This window comes from Amblyomma americanum, chromosome 1 (assembly GCF_052857255.1).
Source record: "Amblyomma americanum isolate KBUSLIRL-KWMA chromosome 1, ASM5285725v1, whole genome shotgun sequence".
NCBI lineage: Eukaryota > Metazoa > Arthropoda > Arachnida > Ixodida > Ixodidae > Amblyomma > Amblyomma americanum.
Window position 1 is genome coordinate 41,842,953 of NC_135497.1, and position 22,820 is coordinate 41,865,772.

The 22,820-nt window shown below is 49.1% G+C and overlaps 1 long non-coding RNA gene across 1 annotated transcript; it reads right to left on the bottom strand.

Moving 5' to 3' along the window:
- Nucleotides 1–4,474: 4,474 nt before the first annotated feature.
- On the bottom strand, nt 4,475–22,781 carry LOC144132280 (uncharacterized). Its single transcript, XR_013314752.1, has 3 exons — nt 22,693–22,781; nt 13,312–13,453; nt 4,475–4,552 (listed from the first exon to the last, which is right to left on the bottom strand). It is a non-coding gene; the product is annotated as an uncharacterized LOC144132280 (long non-coding RNA).
- Nucleotides 22,782–22,820: the final 39 nt, after the last annotated feature.

Below are 22,820 nucleotides of genomic sequence, written 5' to 3' on the forward strand. Positions count from 1 at the left end.
GAGTGGCATCCCTGTCCAGGTAGTGGCCAGGAGCTTTAAAAAGATCGGCATATCCAACATGCTGGATGGAACAGAAGATGCCCAGCGAGGACACTGCCATTTCCGACAATGAATCATGCAGCAGTGACAGTGACGATTCAGACTCTGAATAGAGTAATTATTCCATGAGAAAAATAAAAGGCAACGCGCAGTTCACGTGATGCCTATGTAATGTGTGTGTTTATTATAGGTAAGCCTTACTCAACTTTCGTCTAGAACCGTGATAGCTATTGTAAGAAGTCTGGAAATCGCATAGCACTTTAAGTTTATTGTGTGCCAACCTGAATGCAACGGGAGCGCAGGCAGCAGTGGCGCCATCTGGTGTTAAAAGGTGAAAATATTTTGTGACACATTTCCCGCATTTAGCCAAGGCTGTCCAAGTTGTGTCACGTAGATAGCCAGTTACATGGCCAGTTAAGTCGAGCCAGGGCCCAAATTCTTTTAGGTAACTGAACCAAGCAAGTTTCTTGACAACGTCATGTTGAGTTCTTTCGGGCAATTCTGCCTAATAAAAATAATAATAATAATTGGTTTTTGGGGAAAGGAAATGGCGCAGTATCTGTCTCATATAACGTTGGACACCTGAACCGCGCCGTAAGGGAAGGGATAAGGAGGGAGTGAAAGAAGAAAGGAAGACTGAGGTGCCGTAGTGGAGGGCTCCGGAATAATTTCGACCACCTGGGGATCTTTAACGTGCACTGACATCGCACAGTACACGGGCGCCTTAGCGTTTTTTCCTCCATAAAAACGCAGCCGCCGCGGTCGGGTTCGAACCCGGGAACTCCGGATCAGTAGTCGCATGCGCAGTACAGAGGACGCAATTTTTATAGCTTTCGCTATGCCTTTGCGTATGTCTGCGTACGGTTTTCTAAAAATGTCTTTTATGCGAGTAAATACGGTAATGCAAGCGTATTATAAGCAACCTCAAAGACCCTTTTCAGGGACCCTTTAAAGGAACCATGACAGCCTTTTTTCAAGCATATCCAGCCTAACATCTTTAATCCCAACAGGTTAAATTACAATTCCCCGAATTTTCAGTTGATCCTGTGCGGTAAGTATGTTTAAAACGAATTTTTGTCGTTTCTTCTGCGAACTGCTTCCTGGTCTGACAACTCATCGCTGACGCCACGAGCACATACACGCCAGGCATCGTCTGCTGCGAGCTGTTGAGGTGTTTGCATGCACACCGCAGACAGCGGTCGCGTGAAATGTTTTTTTTTATTTTAGCCTAGCGAATCAAAATTTATTTCCCGTGTTCTCTTTTGGGAAGCATTCAACTTAGTGCGCGAGCTGAGTGATCCTTGGGAAATCGGACTTTCCCGTGGCGCCCGTTTTTCGATTGTTGAGGAAACAAATTGATGAACCACCCCTGCTTTATTATTTACGCTTAGATGCATGCTGTTCGTATGTTATGAGTGTGGTCTCTTTTGAGCAGTCAAGTGCTCACGTATGTGAAAAGCGCCACGTGCCATGCATGCCTTTGCCGATGTGCCCCGTGAAAGCCGCGGCATTTTGTTTAGCTACTTGTCCGCTATTAATCGGCTCCGTAATTAAACTCAAATTATGAAAAGGTGACACTACAGTAACCTTGAGGCACGAAAGGAGCCGAGAAAAGTGCCGAGTGCGACTACTAACTGCATGTACGCGTTATTAAGTCGAACATACATTTCCTTCGAGAAATGTATCATCCCATTTGCAGGAACCAAGCCGCTTGCAAAACCCTACGCGACTCGAATGCTTTCATTGCCCACACCGATGTATAGTCACCGCCGTCAAAATGAGTGCTTCAAAATAATCGTACAGCATTTAGCATTTGGTGTGCGTGCGCACTGTGCCCCAGGAGTGCGATGACTACAACTGCAGCCCCGCGCTGAGGAAGTTTGCATGGCTGTGCGCAAAAAGTACTCCTCGTTCGCGTGGCATAAAACGCCAGGTGGGCTATCGTTATCTCAAATATTACGTACTCTTGCTCACAAATTGCACTTTTACTCATTCGCACACCATAATAACACTGAAATAAGCGTCGATGATGCTATATCGCCTGCTTGGGAAACGCCTCGGGTAGGATGCCGGAGCTACCAGCTAATTGTATCTGCTTTCTCTTACGTCACCAACATTTATTTTAGATCGCTTTGGCTTAGAATACGTTCAGACATTACTTGAATTACTGAAAACAACCAGATTTGTTGTCCACAGTCGACGCCGACAGCTGCTGCCGGCTGCCTTCTGCACATGCTATGCAGACCGGGCGACATATATCGGCACTTCCCCCTTATTGTACTCGCGTCCTGAGATGTATGCAGTCGTCGCTTTGAGGGCACTGTAGGGCACTGTAGCCAAAACTACGCTCGACAGCTATTTGCAGGAGCTAAAACTTGCGAATTCGCTCTCCGAAATCGCCGAAATCGCACACACAAACCCTGCGTACTCGCTAGTCCTCGTCACGAAAGGGCCGGCGGTCCACTGTTGACCGAAATTCAAGAATATGGCATGTTCCTCTGATTAGTAAGAAAGTGTGAATATGCGATATATAGCCGCTTGTTTCGCTTTTTTCGATGCGGATATGGCACACAAGCGCAGTTTTTCCGGCCGCCGCCTCACCAGGCGTGAAGCTTTCGCTCGGCCGCACAAGCCCAGGCGACAGCGACGAGCGGTACCGTTGTGCGGCGTTTGATGCCCGTGTCGCTTGCCTCGCCGATCGGTTCTATGCGCAGGTACTGATTGAAAGCACATCTTCGCTGGCCCAGGCACATCGCGTTTGTCGCCGTGGCTAGTATGAGGTCCACTGAGATTTAAAATTCTTAAGTTGATACAATGTAATACCAACTTGTCCTCTACCACACTCTTCTGGTTCCCACTAATCTGATTCTTACCTTTACTACGATACGCGCTTCTTGATCGTGCTGGCGTCGTAGTCGGTCTAGCGTGACAGACCAGTGCGTCAGTTAAGGCATTTGCATACCGACCAGCCCACCGACCTCGATCGCCGTCGCATCGGCCTATAGTGTGACTGGACCCTCCCTATACCGAAGAAAAACTGCGTTACTGTTATTGTCGCTTTTGCGGCACCAGTCAGTCATATATGGGGTACGACTGCTATTTCGATCGCCCGCAAATATACAGGGGGAAATGAGACCTCGCCGCGCATATTGCAGCAACGAGAGCAGACGACGCTGCTCCGTGCATGTGCTAGTGACGTCACGAGAGCTTCAATATGGCGGTCGCTGCAAGGCCAGGGCAGCCAAATTTCGCAAACTGAATCACAAGGTCTGGTATTAATTACTGAAGAACAAAACTGCAATATTAAGAACAACCATGTCATGGCCCCTTTAAGTCCACCTTCTTGCGAAAGTGTCAACAGAATTCTACGCATGCTATCAAGGTTATCTCCTCGTCTACTGCTTTGTCTCTCTTCGTCATCTTCCGCGCCCATCTGGGCCCACAGTCCGTTCAAATGTATGTACCTCTGCTCTGGGCTCAACGTGGGCGCATAGAAGTAACTGCTGGCAACCCCTGCAGCCCAAGCATGGAACGAAACAGACCCCTCCACATTCAATCTTGCAGGCACGCCAGGGTTGAAGAGGTAGGGGGCACCCACCATGGGCGTGCAATGCATTAGGCTCAGCTGAATGTGCACGTGTCGTAGGTGGGCGTCCAGGTGGCGAGTCTGTCCATTGATCGTGTCCTCCAGCAGACGCACCAGGGCGTCCTGTACGGATCCACAAAAGCAGTCACTGGGTGCACGGCATTTTCTCCGCACCAGCCACAGTTTTTCCCCGCAGTGCTGCACCACTCTTCCTAGATTGCCACCTCAGCCACAAGGAAACAGTCTATTCTTGAAGTTTCCTTGTTACAGAAGTAAAAAGCTCATCACAAGACGAAATCTGTGCTAGAGTTTTCATGCCTGTGACATATATAAAAGCGTGAGGCATTAAAAGGCTGTTTTTATTTACAGATAATGAGGTTGTTTAGCCGAGCAATACAGGAACACCGCGGAGCATGGTGCACTGTTGCAATTATATTTTCTCGCTGTGATATCCTACAATTGGACCTCATTGGACCTCATTTATGGTATTCAATGTCCCAGAGCGACTCAGGCTATGAGAGATGCCATTGTCAACGGCTCCGCACAATTCCGATCACCTACGGTTGCTTAATGTGCACCGACATCAACAGTACACGGGCCTCTAGCATTCTCGCCTCCATTGAAATGCATCTGCAACGGCCGGGATCGAACCTGCTTCATTCGAGTGAGCAGCCCAGCACGATAACCACTGAGCCACCAAGGCGGCCATTATAGCGAACGAGCGCTTGGCAAGGGCTTTGTGGCCTCTCACCGGCAGGTCAGGCTCAGCAGCTCTAGCCAGGCGTCCATCAGACAGGCTTCGATTCTTAGTGGCCTTCTCGGGAGTCATAGGTGCAGAGCTGTTCGAAGCGGATTCCACCCTGACTGAGTGATGGCTCTGCGATGCTTCACTGCCGTTGACCACACGGGGTGCCTCCAATGCCACGTCTGCCCGAGGGAGAAATGGGAGCACAGCAGCAAGTCCAAGAGAATATGCAGCATGCCATCCTCACTGAGGGAAGAACTTTATAAACAAACTAACAAAACCGGGCTATAGAAACAGGACAGAATAAAAAAGGACACATAGGGGACTGTGTCCTTTTCTTCTCAGTCCTGTGACCCTGTATAAACACCTGTAAAGGCCGCAACCGTGTATGGGCAGCACCTTGTTTTCCAGGAGGAAATATTAAAAAGGTTGTGGGGACCTGCCCTGCAGCCCCCTGAGTTTGCTTTCCCGCGAGGCACCGTGCAGTGGCGGTCTCACCTCGAGGCTGAGCGCATTCCCTTGTGAGTTACATTAACTGGCAAGAGAGGACGCCAGCATCGCTGCGCGGAGACTGCCAAAGCCCGCGCGCGGGAGGGGGGGCAGGGGGGCTTCGGCTATGATCGTCGGCCCGAGCGGACGTGTCGCTCGCGGCTCCGCTCTTCGCCTGCGGGGCTAGGAAGCGACGGGGAGACAGGCTCCCGTACCCGTCCCGCCCGGCCTTAGGAGTATATATCCCTTGCCCTAGCGCGGGCGAACATTCGCTCGGAACCTTGCTGGTGAGTCGGACGACCTTGATTCATTAGCGTACCTTGTTTCTAGCTGGCGTTATTGTTTCTGTAGCAATAAATGCCTGTTTGTGTCAGCCAATGTGTCGTTCCTTTGTTCCCCCAGAGCAAGGCCCGCCGTGGTCGGCGAGCGCTCGGTAGCGTACGCGATCACAGGGTGGGGTCCGGGCGGCTTTGAACCGTGTCAGCCGCGATTGAGTGGGGAGAACGTACTTATCAATTCAACCCCCACAAGGTCCATGTGAGGGCCGCACTCAGCTTTCCACAACCTACGTTGAAATAGCCTTCGAAATGCATGCGCTGTGGCCTCCGCAATCAGCTCCGGCTGTGAGCAATGGTTCGCTTTATCGCGGAGGCGATGCATACGCACAGGAGCTTCAAGGTGCCGCCCACGGATAGCACCTGAGGCCGCGTCATCATCAACTTTTTCCGCCGAAGCAAGCTCCCGCTATCCATATCGGCATCAGTATCAGGAGCTCCAGCCTTTTGTGGCTGTCAAAGGAACGGAAGTTGTGGCAGCGTGTTAGTTCACCATAGTTACGGCTTTCGCATGCCACCACCGAGGATAACTGTTTTAGCACGATGGGCAAGCACTAATAACTACACCGCAGGGAATTCGCTGTCGAACACGGCAAGCGTGCGGCATGCAGGAAATTCGACATGGCCGAGGAGTGCGCCCGACGATGCTGCAACCAAAAAGATGCATTGAGAAACAGAAGCTGCAAAAAGCGTGCTTTCCGAGGCAAGCCTTGCAAGTATCCCGAACTGGAAGAAGAGCTGCTCTGCTATGTGATCGAAGCGCGGAACAACGCCAGCGCGTTTACAGCAGACATGCTGAGAGACTTCTGGTGGGATGAGCATGCACAAGAGCACAGCACTAGCTCGGAGTTCTAAGACTCTGCGAGTGACGACTCAATGTAGAATGAATGCCGCTCATCCCCCGCTTGGTGCCTTTTCAATTAAAACAAATTTTTCTTATGCACACTGCCTGTATAGAACACACCCCGAAAATTGGCACTCAAATTCGAAAAAGAAAGGGAGGACATTACACATGTTTATATGGCAACAATACAAGACTAACTCGCCCAATCTGCCGTTATTTATAAACGAGTACCACTCAACCATCACAGGCAAACTGACTACAGTAAACGCTCATTAATTCTAACTCTGTTAATTCGAACCGACGCCCGGGCCCCGGCAGAACCCTGTGTATTTCAATGGCGGAAAACTCCCGATAATTCGAACAAGGCGGCATTGCCTCGATTAATTCGTACTACAAGCCCCTGGCTGACCCTGCTCCTTGTAGAAAGAAGTTGACCCATAGCAAGTACAACGCGCTGCAAATTTACTAGAGACCTAAAACAATGGAAAAAGAAAAGCCGGGCGCACGAAGCTGGTGGAGCCCGTGCTCTGGCACATGCTGAAGCAGGTTTTCGCTGCCACACTCGCTTGCACCATCAATGCTTCGGCGGAAGCAGTTCCAGGTTTCATTGTGCTGCGGTCGCTGGTCATGTGGTGTACACAACACAGTACGGCTATAGACAAGCGTCGTGGGTGTAGGCAAAAATGCAAATGCCTACACTGTGCCAAGCGACGCTGCCTTCGAAACCAATTTGCGTATGCTAATATTTCAAACCGTGCGCGTCGCTTGTGGTTAGGAACCTTTTTGTTGATGCTCAGAGAGCAGTTGTGTACTTTGTCAACCTGTTCGCCAGATGAAATTAGTCGGTGGAGCTCTGCATCGGGTTCTCCTCCGCTCCTATTTAGAGACAAGGGACGGCGGGCGAAAGTTCGACTTATGGGGAGAAACTAACCGTCCACATTCTCAACCGCTGGGCCGATGCAGCACATCCAGTTGCTAGTGGAAGATATGGGACGACATGATGCACGACGCGAAGCAGCTTTTTTACATAACGAACATTGTGATGTGCTTCCTATTTTCCGTGCCGCTTCACTCCGGAGGCCGCGGCAATCAATGAACACTCAAGTCATATAGCTGCTTTGAATAAGGCAAATGCGATCAGAGAGCTCCACAAGTGAATGCACAGCCGTTTACCTCCACTTTCAAACAGAATATACACTCACTCTGCTAAGCTGTAAACAAAAAAATTTTGCTTCTCATTTTAGAATTTACACTCATATGTGCGCATTCCGCTTGATCAGAGTTGCTTTTGGTGCAGTATTTGTTGTGTTTGCCAGGTTCTGATCGACCTACAGTGGAAAAATTCAAATAATCTTGGAAATAACATTGCATGAATTTACCGGGATCTTAGCATCGTTGGACAAGTGTTGAAAAGACGCACTTGTTGAAGTTCGTGAAAGTGAAAACAGCAAAACTGCACGTCGTGCCTGCTACAGCCCTGAGTACGGTGCTGCTTCAAACGCTGTGAACGCTGAAGGCGACTGGCAGCAGCTTTTCGCCTTCTTTTGCGCATCAGAAAATAGCCCCTGCATCTGAAAATAGCCCCTTGCGTTCAACTTACGGTTACACGCACACGGAATGTTGTGCATAAACTTATGCTGAGAGCCCAATAGAATGAGAAAGAGTTGCAGGCGTTAATTGATTCATGCGCTGTTTTCCATCCAACGGAGGAGCAACAATGTGGACTCAGAGACACGAACCAAATGATTAGATTCCAACGTAGAACAAGTGAATAAACATGAATACAGACGTGAATGAATGAACCCCTTATAAGGCCCAAGTTAGATGCATGTCTCACATGCATACAAATGTTAAATTTGTACACAGAATGACTTGAAATCGAAAATCACTTTCAAGCAATTTTTACCAACGGTTTTGCAGAAAAAATGGGGTACACATTTGTACCAATGACTTTGTAGAAACACCTGAAATGTCGTATATATTCATACCTCAGTCTTATCAATGAATAAGAAAGCTTGCAATAGAATGAATAAGTATTATGAGGCAGATGACACATGGAAAAGGCTCAAAAGCTAAACAATTTCCAGTTTTATTTTTTCTGCTAATATGGGCCGCAGTACCATATACTACAGAATATAAGTCCACCCCCAACTTGTGACTCCCCCTGGGCAAAAAATGGTTGCAGTTTAGCTCAGCTAAGCATGGTTTAACGAATGCGTCCCGACAACGTAGACTGCTCCAGCTGACTCACTCCGTGCACAGCGAGAACCGCAATGCGAACGGCGCGAGAGCGACGCCGGCTTTTCTTTCCAGCAAACGTCGAGTCAAGTGGGTTAGTCATGTTGCCACAGCTGCCAAGGCGGCGGTCAGTGAAGGCACGGCGCGCGCTTGCAGCTGCGGCGAGTGATGTGGGAAGTCACGTGGCTGCCACACTTCCACCGCTTCTCTATTTGAAGGACCAATTGTGGCGCCAATGGCGTTGGCTTGACTAAGCCAGTAAAGCTTTCGCTTTTAAAAAAGTAACTCCGAATATAGGTGTACACTGCCTCACCCTGCAACCCTAGCTCGACAATAACTTTATTCAGAACACAGGGTCACGCAAGGAAACGTATATATGCCCACGGGACATCTCTTACGACTTGTCACTGCTGGTGAGAAGGACACAGTCGTGGCCATCGCCTTTCCTGCGAATGATTGGTGCTGGCTGTCAGAAGCGGTGCAGAGATGCCGCATATGAAAAACGCTGCACAGCCAACGTCGACTGGCAGTCGACAGCAGGCACAGTTGACCCACTGTGCCACTTCGCTCAAAGGAACACGCTTCAGCCGCCCGGTCGGTGTCTTAGGGTTTTCCTGTTGGACGCACCGATGCGGTCAGAGAATGATGACCAGGTCACATTAAGCGTCCGCTACCGCTTTCTTCACACGTTTGATGGGCGATTAGAATTGCAACCGGATGCCAGCACCACACAAGGCGAAACATCAACCAGCATGATAACTTTAGGTGGAACTTTCGTTGGCCGGCATCATTTTCCTCTTGAACAGAAGAAAGGGCAGTAGCTTGTTGTGCCTGTAAAGCCGCGCTTCATGGACGCATACTTTTTATTCCTTTAACTTGCGGTCACTGCGGACCTCCGGCCTACGGGCAGAGCCCTCAGTGAAGCTCCGAGCGCGCCACTCGCGTGTCCTCCGCAAGCAGTGGCAAAGACGCAGGAGCCACTGTATGCTTGACAGCACTGCTGTGATGGCCGAAGGCTCCTGGTTTTGTGAAGCGCACCAAGAAAGCATGCGAGACGCACACAATGAGCACGTGCCACGGCTTGGTCTTAGGCAGCATTCCTACGGCAGCAGATCCCAATGCTGCGCGTCTGCGCAAATATTCGAACCGCCTCACATTCCGCGATGGGATCTTTTTTTGCTGGCATTCTCTATGGCGCCGATGCGTTGCGGGCCTCCGCCATCTGAAATTCCTGCGACGAGCCAGTGGGTTAGCAGTCCCGCCAATTAGCTTCGAGAGGCGACACGTGGGTGCGGCAGCCAGTGATAAGGACGAGAACTCCCATGGGCAGAGGGTTTTCAGAATGTTTTCGTTATGCGCTTATTTTTCTATTTATCCAAGCCCTGGACTTGAAGTTCGGCCCAACCTTCAGGGGCGGTGGCTACTTTCAATGGTTACAGAAGCTTAGGGCCGGCCTCGAAATATGACCGCCCTAATTTCTTTGTTTGTGAAAGCTTTAAAACTGCATGTAAAAGCATTGGAGAGCAGTCCTGTCTAGTTGAGCTAGAGGCTCCGTGGAGTGGCACGTAATTCTACAGGCCTAGACGTAAATCTCCTGTCGATGAGAAAGAACTTGTCGAGTTTCTCTGTGTGGGATCTTTTAAGTTAGTTTGTGTGACTGTGTGACTCAACTTGCAACGCAGTTTGCCCTTGTGCATCCTGTAGATATATTTTCTCTGTCTCCATCATCTGGCATCAATCATTGCCTGCTCCTTCAACACCATCGAATTCACCTTTGGATGGGTCATGTGCCCCTCCGGAGAAGCGCAAAGAACCATCTTGAATTTACTGTGCCCCTCTGCAGTGCAGCACAACATGACCATAAAACAGTTGTGCATGTTACCTGTCATCAATAGGCGAACATGGAGCCCCCTTTCCCGGACACTGTCCTCTTACTGGGCATGCAACTAGCCCAGCTTTCCGGCTTTATGCAAATCAGAACAGGGTCTGGTCAGCATTCCCGATTTGACGAAGGAGGAACAAAGATTTTGCCCTCACGTCACTCACGTAGCACAGAAACGTGTGCCGTTTCTTTTCGTATGCTTCAAGCAACTTTCGGCATACGGTGGTGCGTCGCCTCAGGCTCAGGCCATTTTGTTCCATGAAACCTGTCACTCATTTCTTGACACCTTAAAGTCGACACGGGGGATGCACATCTCCTCCGTGGCAGTGTGTGAGTTCACTTCAATGTCGTCGCAGTAAACACTAACACTCCGTCGTGAACTCAATTTCGAACCACATCCTCAACAGCAGGGTATCATCCGAAATTCAATCCGCTTAAGGAACGACATGTAGCAGCACATGCAAAGATCTTGCTTTTTTTTCTTCCCTCATGCATTTTCCTGACACATCAAACTTCTACCCTGCAGAGGCGTTGCTTTCCAACTCTGCATAGAGGATTGCTTGAAGCTGTGGCAATACAAAGCCACGCTATTATGTTGCAGAGGTTGAGGTGGCATCTTGGTGTCCGCCGGGCAGAGATGAGCCACGCAAGACACAGCTAGTGACTGTCCCCTCGCCGAAGTAAAATGTACAAATGGCACAAAGGCATACAAAAACGCAAGAAAACGCCTCCGCGTGAATGTGACATGTCACATGGGTTACTGTATTTACTCGCGTAATTTGCGTACCTATTATTCATTTCCCGCGTTTATTCAAAAAAATACTTTTACGCGCACATTTTGCACTCCCGGCTGCGCCATACCACCACCATGCATTCAGGTGTGCGCAATGCGGGATTGGGAATACTGACACGGCCGCATCGCCGTGTACTTCAGGAAACCTCCAATGACAACAATCGAAACTACCGAACCAATGGTTGTTCTGTTTGCCACTAGTCAGCCGGCCCTACACGAATGTGCCCTTTTATTGCCTATTATCTCCATCTGACTCCGACTGCTGACTTTGCGAAATCATTAGATGGCTCACTTTTAAGGTCACGTCAGCAAAAAAGCATCTGCAAGAAATGGCGCCATGTGACGTCACGAGCCGACGAGTCAACTGATGAAGATGATGACATCACATAATTAATGCTAATTACACACGCCTAAAAAATGTTTATGTATTGAGGTAACATCAAAACTAATTAGTATATATAGTACTGCCATATGAGTGTGACATCATAGCAAGTCACGTATGTGGCGATGGAAAATGTAATGTCACACGAAACCCCCACCCACCCCCAATACATGAAATCCCAGCTATTGCATCACTGGCTGACATAAATATGGTCACAGTTTTGCCGACTACATTAGCATCAAAATTTTGAGCAACTGTTTGTCGTACCAGGTGGCGTCAGAACATTTGCCTTTGCATATAGCTTACACCTTTTAATCAACTTGGAGGCTAGCTTGCAACACGGGTTCGAGCCAATGACATATGCACCTTCAGTTGCATGCTTTAAGCTACGCTTGACGTGTCCACTGAGATGTAGAGATTTGAGAACTACTGCACCCTTTCCTTTCCTGAAAAGCCTTTCCCTTCCACGGTACACATGCTTTCGCATTCCTCCACGTAAGCCGACTTAAGTGCCCTCAGAATTTTTGCTTTGAACTATGAATTTCTGCTCAAATTCCTGTTTTTTGAGCAAACTCTATTTCGCATCGCCTCTGAAAATTATTACGTAATTATGCACGCACCGGGCAAGACATCAACGGCTCGATCGACACTACTTTTGACCTCGCACATGTGTCTATGCGTCCGCGTACAGGCAGACTCCAATTATAAGTCTGCCCCTACCTTAGGAGGGTCACTGTTCGAAAAAGTGTCGGCTTATATAATCGGCCATATACGGTAAAGCCTCATACTTCAAGGGAATGGGAAATAACTTCCAAATTATCCGAATGTCAATTCGCATCCAAAGGTCGTCCGCATGAAAATAAAATTTATCTGGTGAAAACCACGGCAATGGTCATCTTTTAAGACGACAACTGCTTGACAGCTGCAATTCTTCGCCCTTGTATCCAATGCTGTACTTCATGCATGCTATTGGGAGTGCCAGAACCAGAACTGATTCATAACGAGAAGGCTGTCCGCGGCTTCTTTCAGGGTGCGACGCGGTAGCGCTGGAGCTCCTTTGCATGTGGCACCACATGAGAGGAGGCTCCACTGCACCAACTGCAAACAGCACGTGTCAAGCGCGGAGTTTTGGTCCACTGGAAGAACGAAAACACCTCGCGACGAGTAGCAGCAAGGGAAGCGCCACTGGCACCGGAGTGGAAAGACGTCTTCCAAAAACAAACAAAAGAAAAAAGATCGCCAACACTGCTGTCGTTCTAAACGGTGAGCTTGACTGGCTAATTAGTATGCGCGACTGATAGCCATCTTCCCCGCATGCTAACAGCAAAGATACAGAACTGAAACTGCGCCGCCGGACTCCCTTTCGGCCTATTGCTGGGAGGCACACAGATCGTCAACACGCCCACCATCATGCACATATCAGAGGGGCACGGGTAACAATGTCTTATGCAGTGCAGGCCCGAAAACGAATATTTTGACGGTCGCTTGTCCAGCAGATCATTCCTAGAGCCCACAGAATTAGAATTAGAGCCTCGCCAATCATACACTTTGGGAGCCCGTCGGAATTAACCGATGCCAGCCTCGAGGCATCGAAATTAACGAGCCTCTGACACCATAGGCTTACATGGGCGTTTGGCGCGAATCCGGCCGCAGTCAGATTCAACCGAATTTCCTAATTAAGAGTGGTCCAACTATCAGGGCCTTACTGGAAAAAAGCAACACTGTCCAACTATCAGGGCCTTACTGGAAAAAAGCAACACTAAGGAGGCCTATCCGCGGGGAAGAAACACACGCTGAATGGTTTGTCCGGTTGTTTGGTATTGCAGCATGCAAAAGTGTCGCACACATGGTGCACCTTTGTCAGTTTACCAGCCCTTGAAGCAGGTGGGACAACAAGGGTCTCACTGTCCTACAAAGGACAGAAATTAAAAAGCAACCGATGGTGAATGCTGAACAAGCACAGCGACAAGCAACATACCTGCTGCTGCAGCTGCTGCTGAAGCTGCTGCTGCCCGAATGTCCTCCTCGCATGGTGACGCCATCTGGGACTTCCGAAAAGGAGGGCCTTGTTGTCAGGGACAAGGAAGAGTCTGCCAGCACCGGCATGAAGTCACTCAGCCCTATTGAACAGGGGAAAAAAGAAAAGTAAGCCTCAATACTTCTGGCCCTGTGTATCTGATTCTCTACACCTGCGTGCACAAACAAATGCAGAAAAAAGACTATCAGTTTAAGAGCTCGCCGTTTTTTAAACGTTTTTAAAACCCGGCCGCTCTGAGCGGCTTAACTTTTGGCATGAAGTCAACTGGCAATTGACCGCCGCTGCTGAGAGGGCTTCACTATCCATCAAACAATTCAACTGATACACCAATATATAAAAAATACTGCAATGATCAGGTCGTTGCCAGAAGTCAGAGCAAAGGTGGAATTTATTAAACCTCAATGCAACCAAGCATGTATTCTAGTTTTCGTAACTCCTGATTCATAGAACACCATTTATTTTTAGCCTCAATATAAAATATGGCATAAAATCTAGTACCTGACTTGAAACTAACGAGACGAAAATTTGCCTGCGGCCTCAGTTGGCTCAGCCGAGTGGAAACGTGAAAGTCGGCGCCGGCCAGCTAGAATCTGTGGGGCACGTAGGCAGATTGAAATGTGACGATCATACTGGCAAGCACACCACCTGCCGCACTATATGGGGCAGAACGAGCAAAGCTTGCATGAGCATCAATACAGCCAGTAAGGGCAGCCTGAAGCTCTCGTTATCTAGCCCATAACTGGCACAGATTTTGGCCAAGATCTTGCCCAAAATTAGTGCTCCGGAAAGCTCGATAAAAGGACTGAAAGGGTCGGAGCCATCGGCACAACCATCATCTGTGAAGCCTGGCTCTCAGTTCACATCCAACAACCTTGCTTCCCACTCTGACAACGCGTGCAAACACGCAATGACACACTCTCACTTACGGTGGACAAGCTAGGCACAGGGCAGGCTTAATTATATTTCATTGCTTGTTCATTGAAGGATACCAGATGCCACGGCAGCAGGGGCCGTGAGAACACTGCTTGATGACGTCTACAGTATCGTTACAGCCACGTGTACTATGGAGGGAATCTACTCTCACCGATAGCCCAGTGTCAAGGGATCATCAGAACGCCTCCACACCGAGAGGTTGTAGACGCATGCTCCGTTTTGGATGCAAGTCGCCGATCGCCACCGCAGGGGACCCAGAGCCGATTCTGACGAATGCTGCTCTTCCTTCGCTGGAGATAAACCCCCGCACAAGGACGAAGACGACATTTTGGCGGCAGCAGGGGCCGTGGGCGGAACACTGCTTGATCACGTCTACAGTGCAGTTACAGGTTGGCGACACATTCTTTCTCGTTAACCCGCTGTAAATTCCACGCTGCTACTGTTGCCCCTGCTGCTGCAAAGTGCCTTACCATGTCTCCCACTGTTGAGTGTAGTGAATGTGAACAGCTCATAGCCGATCCCAAAGTAAGTGTCTCTTGTATTATGTGTGAACCTGAGTACCATAAATGTAAATGTGCTCCCGTATCCGAATCAACTCTGAAATCAAAAGGCGGATCATATAGAAAAATTGGAAGTGTTCAAAGTGCAATTTTCTCGGTTCGGTTCAGCAACTCTGTCATTTGATGCGACATGTATTGAACAGACAGCTCAATTCCGTCAACTTTTTCTTTTTGTGGGATCAGAACATCGACCTTGATTTATTGCTAGAAGCATCGCCCACCCATTTTGAAGGTTAGGCTCATTTTCAGGCTTATCAAGTTGTTGGGAACGAGATTTCACCCCTTTGGAGGGCACATCAGCAGTCCACTCGAGAAAGGGAAAATACAACTCAATAATGCCATATATTTCAACAGTATAAGCTGTCACTTATACCTATGAAATAGACTTGAAATGAAATAGCCGCTGTTTTACCGCAATTCCTGTATTGCCGCTAAATTGCTGCAATTCCTGTGTTATGATTATATATATGCTTTTCTTGCACTCCACTCATTATGCCCGTGTACTGTGCGATTTCGGTGCACGTTAAAGAGCCCCAGGTGGTCGAAATTTCCGGAGACCTTTACTACGGCGTCCCTCATAGCCTTAGTCGCTCTGGGACGTTAAACCCTCATACACCAAGCTCTTAGAATTGCGAAAGCGCGATTGCTCTCGCGTACCCTCAACTAATTCGTGCCATTTCTCGCGTCATTCGGAAACTGCGCTCCTGCGGGAAGGCGCAAAGCAGTATCAATCAAACCCGTCACTCAGTGCCGCACGAACAGGTGCCACAAAAGTTTTCAGAACGTCGATATCACGAAAAATATCAATTTCGTCGCTGACTAGAAGTGCAACCAGACAGTGAAGGGTGCACTGTGCAGGTCGCGCTTGGAGCTAGAAAGCACACTTCACTTCATGGCTGCATGATTAGGCTTCCCGGTAATTATGCTGTGTTGCTATTTTCGAATTCCAAAAACACCTTTAGGGCTCCCGCGTGTACCACCGACAATATCTGCCCCGCCCTTGCAAGGGTGTTCAGCCCTCCTCGCCACTTCGCTGCTCCAGCCCGGGCAGGGCAGAGATAGTTGCATGGTAGGTGCGTCGCAGTAGGTGAGTCACGGAGTGACGCGTTTGATTGACGCCGCTTTGCGGCCTACCGCAGCAGCGCTGTTTCCGAACGGCGCGAGGAATGGCCCAAATTAGTTGAGGGTACGCGAAAGTAATCGCGTTTTCGCAATTCTAAATGTTGATATGGCTATTAATAAAGGCTGGCTACAAATATCTAATTGCAGTCAGGTAAGGGAACAAACGCTTGTTAGTGGAATCCTAGTCGAAATCAAGAGGAAGAGATCGGCTTGGGCAGGGCATGTAATGCAAAGGGAAGATAACTGCTTATTAATAGTTACGGACTGGATACCAAGAGAAGGCAAGCGTAGCAGGAGGCGGCAGAAGGTTAGGTGTTTGGATGAGATTAGGAAATTTGTAGGCATAGGGTGGGCGCAGCTGGCAAAGGACCGGGTTACATGGAGAGACATGGGAGAGGCCTTTGCCCTGCAGTGGGTGCAGTCATGCTGTTGCTGCTGCTGCTGATGTTGATGCCTATCGGTACTAGTTAAAAAGTTAGCTCTCATAATTTAGTTAATCACTTTTAATAATTAACATGATTCGCCAGTTCTGGTGGCGGGCTTCCCTTAAACACCTCATAAAATTAGTCGCAGCAGTAGCTTGGTTTGGGCTAGTCGGTAAAAGTTTTTTGAAAACATAGCGCAAAACAAGACAGACGACAAAGTTGTCCACATCCGTCCACATGTGCGTCGTCTGCGTCTTTTTTTCCGCTTTTTTCAAAAAATCATAGAATAAGTGTTCGCCTGCTTTTAACGTCCGCCAAAATTGGTGTTAATAAGCAGCAAAAAGCTTCTCTTTACCTCAAAAACCCTAGTTTAAAAATTGGCGGGCTTCCCTGAAGCACCTCATAGAATTAGTCGCTAAATATCGCTTTACAAAAGTGTGAATGAAAACTGTCCATGGTTGCTCGAAAATAAAAACTGATGGGTGAGCTGTAACTTGCTCTAATTGAACTATGAATGACACGAAATGTTTTCATAAATGCTTTTCACCATGACGTAAAATCCGGGCCCGCGGAATGCGAACTGCGCGTTCTACGCAACTATATGAAACACCTTGGTGGTGCCCCGAGCACAGTACTTCCGATTATTGTTTGGTAACTAAAGCAAGAAGAGGCTCTCACTTTAGCCCTTAATGGCTGTATTTGTGGCATATATCGGAAGACCTGCGTACGAGGCTTGCACCTTTTGCTTATAGGATCTACGCTGTGCCGTTGATGGAGCCTCGTTTTGCGATTAGAGCAGAACGACATTCAACCCAACAGCACAGATATCGGATCTGAGATGAGTTCTCTGCTTGTTTGGGGCTGAATACGCCCGTAAACTTAAAAACTACATTGATTATTCAAGAAATGTGTGTCAAGAAAGCTAATGTTATCAATGTCTAGGAAATAAACGAGTGTGAGCAAGCAGAAATAGAGCTCCATAAATCAGTAGCCAGTGGAAAGCAAGCGGTCCACAACCCAGAGGGCAGGTTGCCTTATGCCCACCGTGCCTGGTTGCAGCATGCCACCTCGAGGTGGCATATAACGAACATTAGTGTGCTAACCTCGGATACACCGAACCAAAGTATGACACCAACGAACACTTTCATGTGTTATAATGGAGTAATCGCTCATAGACATCCACCTGAGTGCAGCCATAGGGCTACAAAGGAAAGATAAACACCTTTCTCAGAACCTTCCTAGTTAAAGAAAAATTCGTCTTGGTACGGTCTACTCCACCTTGGGGGATTCCCCTATAACATTTGATCGACACAGTTCCCACTGCGAGTTATGGATCAATTCGTTCTCGCCCTACCATAAGCTTGCCGTCCCGTTTAGCTCAATTGGTAGAGCGACTGCTCGTGTGAAGCGGTGGTCCCGGGTTCGAACCCCGGACCAGGATGAATTTTTATTTAACTACGAAGTTCCTGAGAAAGCTGTTTAGCTTTCCTTTGTAGCCGTATGGCGACGCTCGAGTGAATGTCAATCGGTGAGTACTCCCTTCTGCAAATCTACTCCACCTTGGAGGATTCCCCTAAAACATTTGACCAACTTTCATGTGTTTCCTCGGATATAACGAACTTTCGTGTGTCAACCTCGGATATGGTGAACGTTTGGCTGCAAACGCGTTCAAATTGTCCGCTGAGTATCGCGTAAAAGTTTCTCTTGTTAGGCATTAGTAGGAGCTGTAACTGTCTCCATTTGCCATGGTTGACAATAGCACATTTTCCACTGGCGTGTCGTCATCTATTTCGTCTCATCATACCGCACACACTTGCCTGGAGCACGCGGACGGAGCACCGTCCTGTGCGCTATGTAATTTACGAGCGGCCTATGGATCGCAACAGAATCCTATCATGCCTTCGCTTTCGTACGGCTTACTGTTCATGCCTCCAATGATTTGTATAGACCGCTCGCTCAAGAGAAAACGTCCCAGTTTCCCACCGCTGTGCTGTTTGAGCGCTTCGTAAAGTGTGTGGAGCAGTGCGCACATTGAACTGAGAGCGCAAGCTTCAATCACCTTTGTTCTCGACACCATGTCGGCACTCTCGGTCACGGATGCCGACACAAGACCGCCGGAAAGTGCTGAGAGCGCATTTCGCGTATTCCAGTGTACTACACACCTGGCAATGCTATGCCGAAAAAACTGTTCTTCTAAATCGGAAAGCCTATTTTTAAAAATTGTGTAAAATCGTAGCTGAGACACCCTGTACGTGGGCGCTATGCAGCCTTGTCTCAGAATATGCTCAAGACGCTGCTCGCGCGTTGCGAGTGTAATGTTGACCGTTATATCGGACGCCTTTAGCACACCGTGTACCGTTTTACCGTTGCCGTTCTCACACTCTAAACATCAAATGAACAAAAACGGACTAAAGTCTGCCCTAGCTCACTCCCATTACGGGGCAGGCTATGCTGCCCAAGCCCTGGGGTAGATTTATGTCACTAAAAATAGGGAATACTTACGGTTGGAAACGGAAACATATTTCCTCTTCCAAACATGTGCGAAGTTCTAGCAGTCAGAAAGATTTTAACCTAGGTTTCAACCTCACGTATTCGCTAATTTTAATGCCCCCGGTTCCGCGTTTAAAAGGCTGCTCCTGTTGCTGTGTCAAATTACTACGCTTTTCAGTGGGAATATGGGGAACCTGCGCTGCCAAGGTGGCAGCGTAATTGTTCCCTTCGGTGACTGAAAATTGCTTTCGTCAGCCGCTTGGGCCGCTGCAAACGCGAGAACACATTCTGCGCGGTTAGATACCCGCGTTTGGCTGACAAAATTAATTGCCTAGCTTCTCTCGGCGTACCCCAGATAGCTGACGCACGGCACGTGCGCCTTCAAAAGAGCGCGGAGGCTCACGATAATAAGCGCCTGAAGGTGGCGCGGAAAAGTACAAATAGTACTACCCAAAACTGTTTGCTCTTCTCGCTAGGCAGTGTGTTATGGCGATGCAATCGGCACCGCAAACTTCAGCGCATGTTCCCCATACCTCCATTGCCAGCAGTAAACATGCCGTGTAATTAGTGATCGAAACCTGCTCCCAAAGTTGGGCAGCATGCCCTGCCCCTAAAAATGGGTGCACTAGGGGACAGCTTACTCCCGTTTTACTGCCATATAGGCGTATTCGTGTTTAAAGTGCGGAGTATCGGGATCCCGCCTACCGCCAGTGCGCATGCGCAGATCGCCTTGAGGAGGCTGCAGGTACCCGCCAGCTGCGGCCAATCCTGACGCATCGGTGCCAATCAGCGCCTGCGCATTGCCGGTGGGCGGGCTCCCGGTACTCCGGTAATGGTAACGGTAATACGGTACATGGTACGCACGTCCTTCCGCATGCGATGTCCCATCGCAAAGTGTAAAAAGCATAGCTGGTCTTATGCTTTGTCATGAAGCTCTACCGTGCTGGCGGACAGGAAACATGCGGGCGGCCACGTCTTGCATTTCCAGCCAGAATCAAGTGCACATTTGAACATTTCAAACCGAACGTCAGGACGCATTGTTTCGCCATTCTGATTTGTGCTTGAAAGTAAAGGCGCGTGCGAAGTCAAGTTCATCAAGCGGTAATGCGCCAATGCCGTAATAAACACTCGCGTAATATCGGATGAATGGTGCTCCTATTTGAATTAATTCGGACCGGTAGTACCCCTCTTCTAGACCGAAAGAAAGACCTGTTCTTGCTCTGGTTATGGCCTTAGGAATATGATTGAGGTCATGCATGTATAAAATCACTGCATATATAAAATCGCGAAGTGAACAAGGGAGGGAAAACCTCAGGATGCTTTGCCAACGTTTCGACACGAGGACTTTCCTTCCTCTGGGCAAAGCGTTCATCACTGGCGGGGTTTAAATAGGGTCATCCCTCCGAGGCAGAAGGCCCGGTAAGGAATAGGAGGGTGTGAACTGAGAAGGGTGTTAGGATGGGGAGGGTGAATCGTGAACAGGCATGATGGCTGTTGAACATGATTGACCGGTTGACCTGCAAAGCTGAAAAAAAAGGCCAGCTCAGAAGAAAAGAATCTGTCTGCTGAGCGCTCCACGGTCCACACCCCCGGATTCCTTTCTGGTGAGCTGGCCTTTTTTTTCAGAGTTTTGCAGGTCAACTGGTTAACCACCTTTAGTCGCCATCACGCCTGTACACGATTAACACTCCCCATCCTAACACCCTTCCCACTTCACACCCTTCTCTCCCCCTAACCGGGCCTTCCTCCTCGGTGGAATGACCCTACGTAGACCCCGCCAATGATGAACGCTTTGCCCAGAGGAAGGCAAGCCCCCTTGTCGAAGCGTTGGCAAGCACCCAGAGGTTTTCCCCTCCCTTGTTCACTCTGTGATGATCAAGAACCGTCTGACCAACCTCTCTCTACCATGGACTGCATGTATAAATTATATTTTTCTCGGCTTTTTCCTCACTTTCCTCCTAGCGATAATACTGGAGCTCAACATTTACGAAGACTTGTAAATTTAATCCGGCATCACCTTGAGGTAGCCTTCGTCGATAAACATTCCGATACGTGACGCTGTTATGTGCAGGTAGAATCCTACATAAAAGGAAAGACGCGAGGCCGTGGCGATGAGGGCTGATCGCGCAAGCTTACGGCTGTTCTAACATCTGAAGGCACACCCGGTCGCAAGCGCGATGACACATGCTTCAAATTTTAGCGCAAAAAAAAATATAAGAGCTGGGCTTTCAGTTATAAAATCCGCATACGCAAAAAAAACGAGTACTCTGGCGTGCATAACTGTCATACTGATTTCTAAAGCAGTCGTTGAGCACGGACCGCAGGGCGGCCTCCATAATAACAGCCACAGGCCACAAATCAACACGTATTGCCATAGAAAAGCGTGTTCCCCGTCATATTGCTTGTACCTGTACTATAAGCAAAAAAACTAGTGGCGTCTTGTGGGGTCGACATCATGAAGCCCCCATTCGACATCATTCAAATCGGCAAAATCTAAGCGCAGACAGGTTTTCTTTGTTCGCGTTTTTTACTTCCGGCGTCCTTGAAGTGATGCTTTGAATCAAGGTAACTTTTTGAGCATCGCAAGGGGCTGTGTCGAGAATTCTGAGCCAGGTTATGGATGTGGGCTTTTTGTGGCGCGAAGCTGACGTCACTGAAATGTGCAGTCTTTTTGGCGAAATGTGTTCCTGCTCAACAAAGGTGGAACCCAAGAACTCACGCGAAGAGACGCATTCCGTTACAGTGGGCACGAGACATGGTAGCAAGAGACACTGCTGACAAGTTGCCCTAGCTGACCTGAAAGTGTCTCCAGAAACAGGGAGAAGTAGCTTCAACAGCATAGTATATCAAGGCGACGGGGCAAAACAGCCTCGTACATCCCAGGAGCCGTCTTTGCGTGGGAAAAAAACCCAAACTTCCATGAACGTGTGCTGAGATTTCGGCGAAAGGTAAAAAACCAGATGTGGCCGAAACAAATCAGAAACCCGCAGCCTCAATGCGCAACGGCATTCGTATGGCACCCGGTCCACCAAGGTGGATCAGTGGGCACTGCGCTGCTGCTGAGAACAAGGTAGCGGGTCCGCTCCTGGCCGCAGCGGCCGGCCACATTTCTATGAAGGCTAAATAAAAAAATTTACGCGCTCTGAGATTTCAGTCCACGCGACATAACCTCGGAGAATCGGCATTCGGGGCCGTCCACTGCAGCGTAACGTCTTTCTCCTAGGATCTGCATTGGCACGAAAAACCCAGTTTTTTTTAAAAGGCTTATTCTAAATTGCGTTTGACCACGAATGCCCGTGAATGGGCGACGACACCACCTGCAGAAGGCGTTTGAAGGCGACATACCCTACGAACAAACGCCAATGTCTCGGGTTCGGCATCCGCGTGTCAGACACAAAAATGCCTAGTCACGAAGCGAAATTGGAGCCCGGCAAACACGTCTCCCCCTTTCCGCGTGAGGCGATGACCACTGACGCGGTGGCAAAGTGACTGGGGCTCTCAGTCGGGCTTGCGCCCAAATTCATCGCAGCGGGCTGACAAATTCGAACAAAAAAATCTAGAGCTAAGGAGCCTCTGTGCCGAATAGGCGGTCGTCGTGGCACAAGAGCAATAGCAGACGCGAAGGCCTGTGGAAAATTCCACGGCCGCCAGCTGGTCATCCAAGAGGCGCGCGCCACGTAGGCCTAACCGTGGGCGGGCGGTGCCCCGCAAACCCGTGTCACGGGGAGCGAATCCGACGCCAACCGCGACGAATGTGGCCTGCGTGAGTAGGGAAAGGCGAGAGGCTTTACCTGAGAGACAGCCGACGAGAGGGAGCCAGCAGGGGCAGCCAGGCGAGCCGTGTGGACCGAGGGAGCGGAGGCAGCCAAGGAGCGCGTGGGATGACAGCGAAGCTCGGTCTGCCGATCATCGTGTCCTT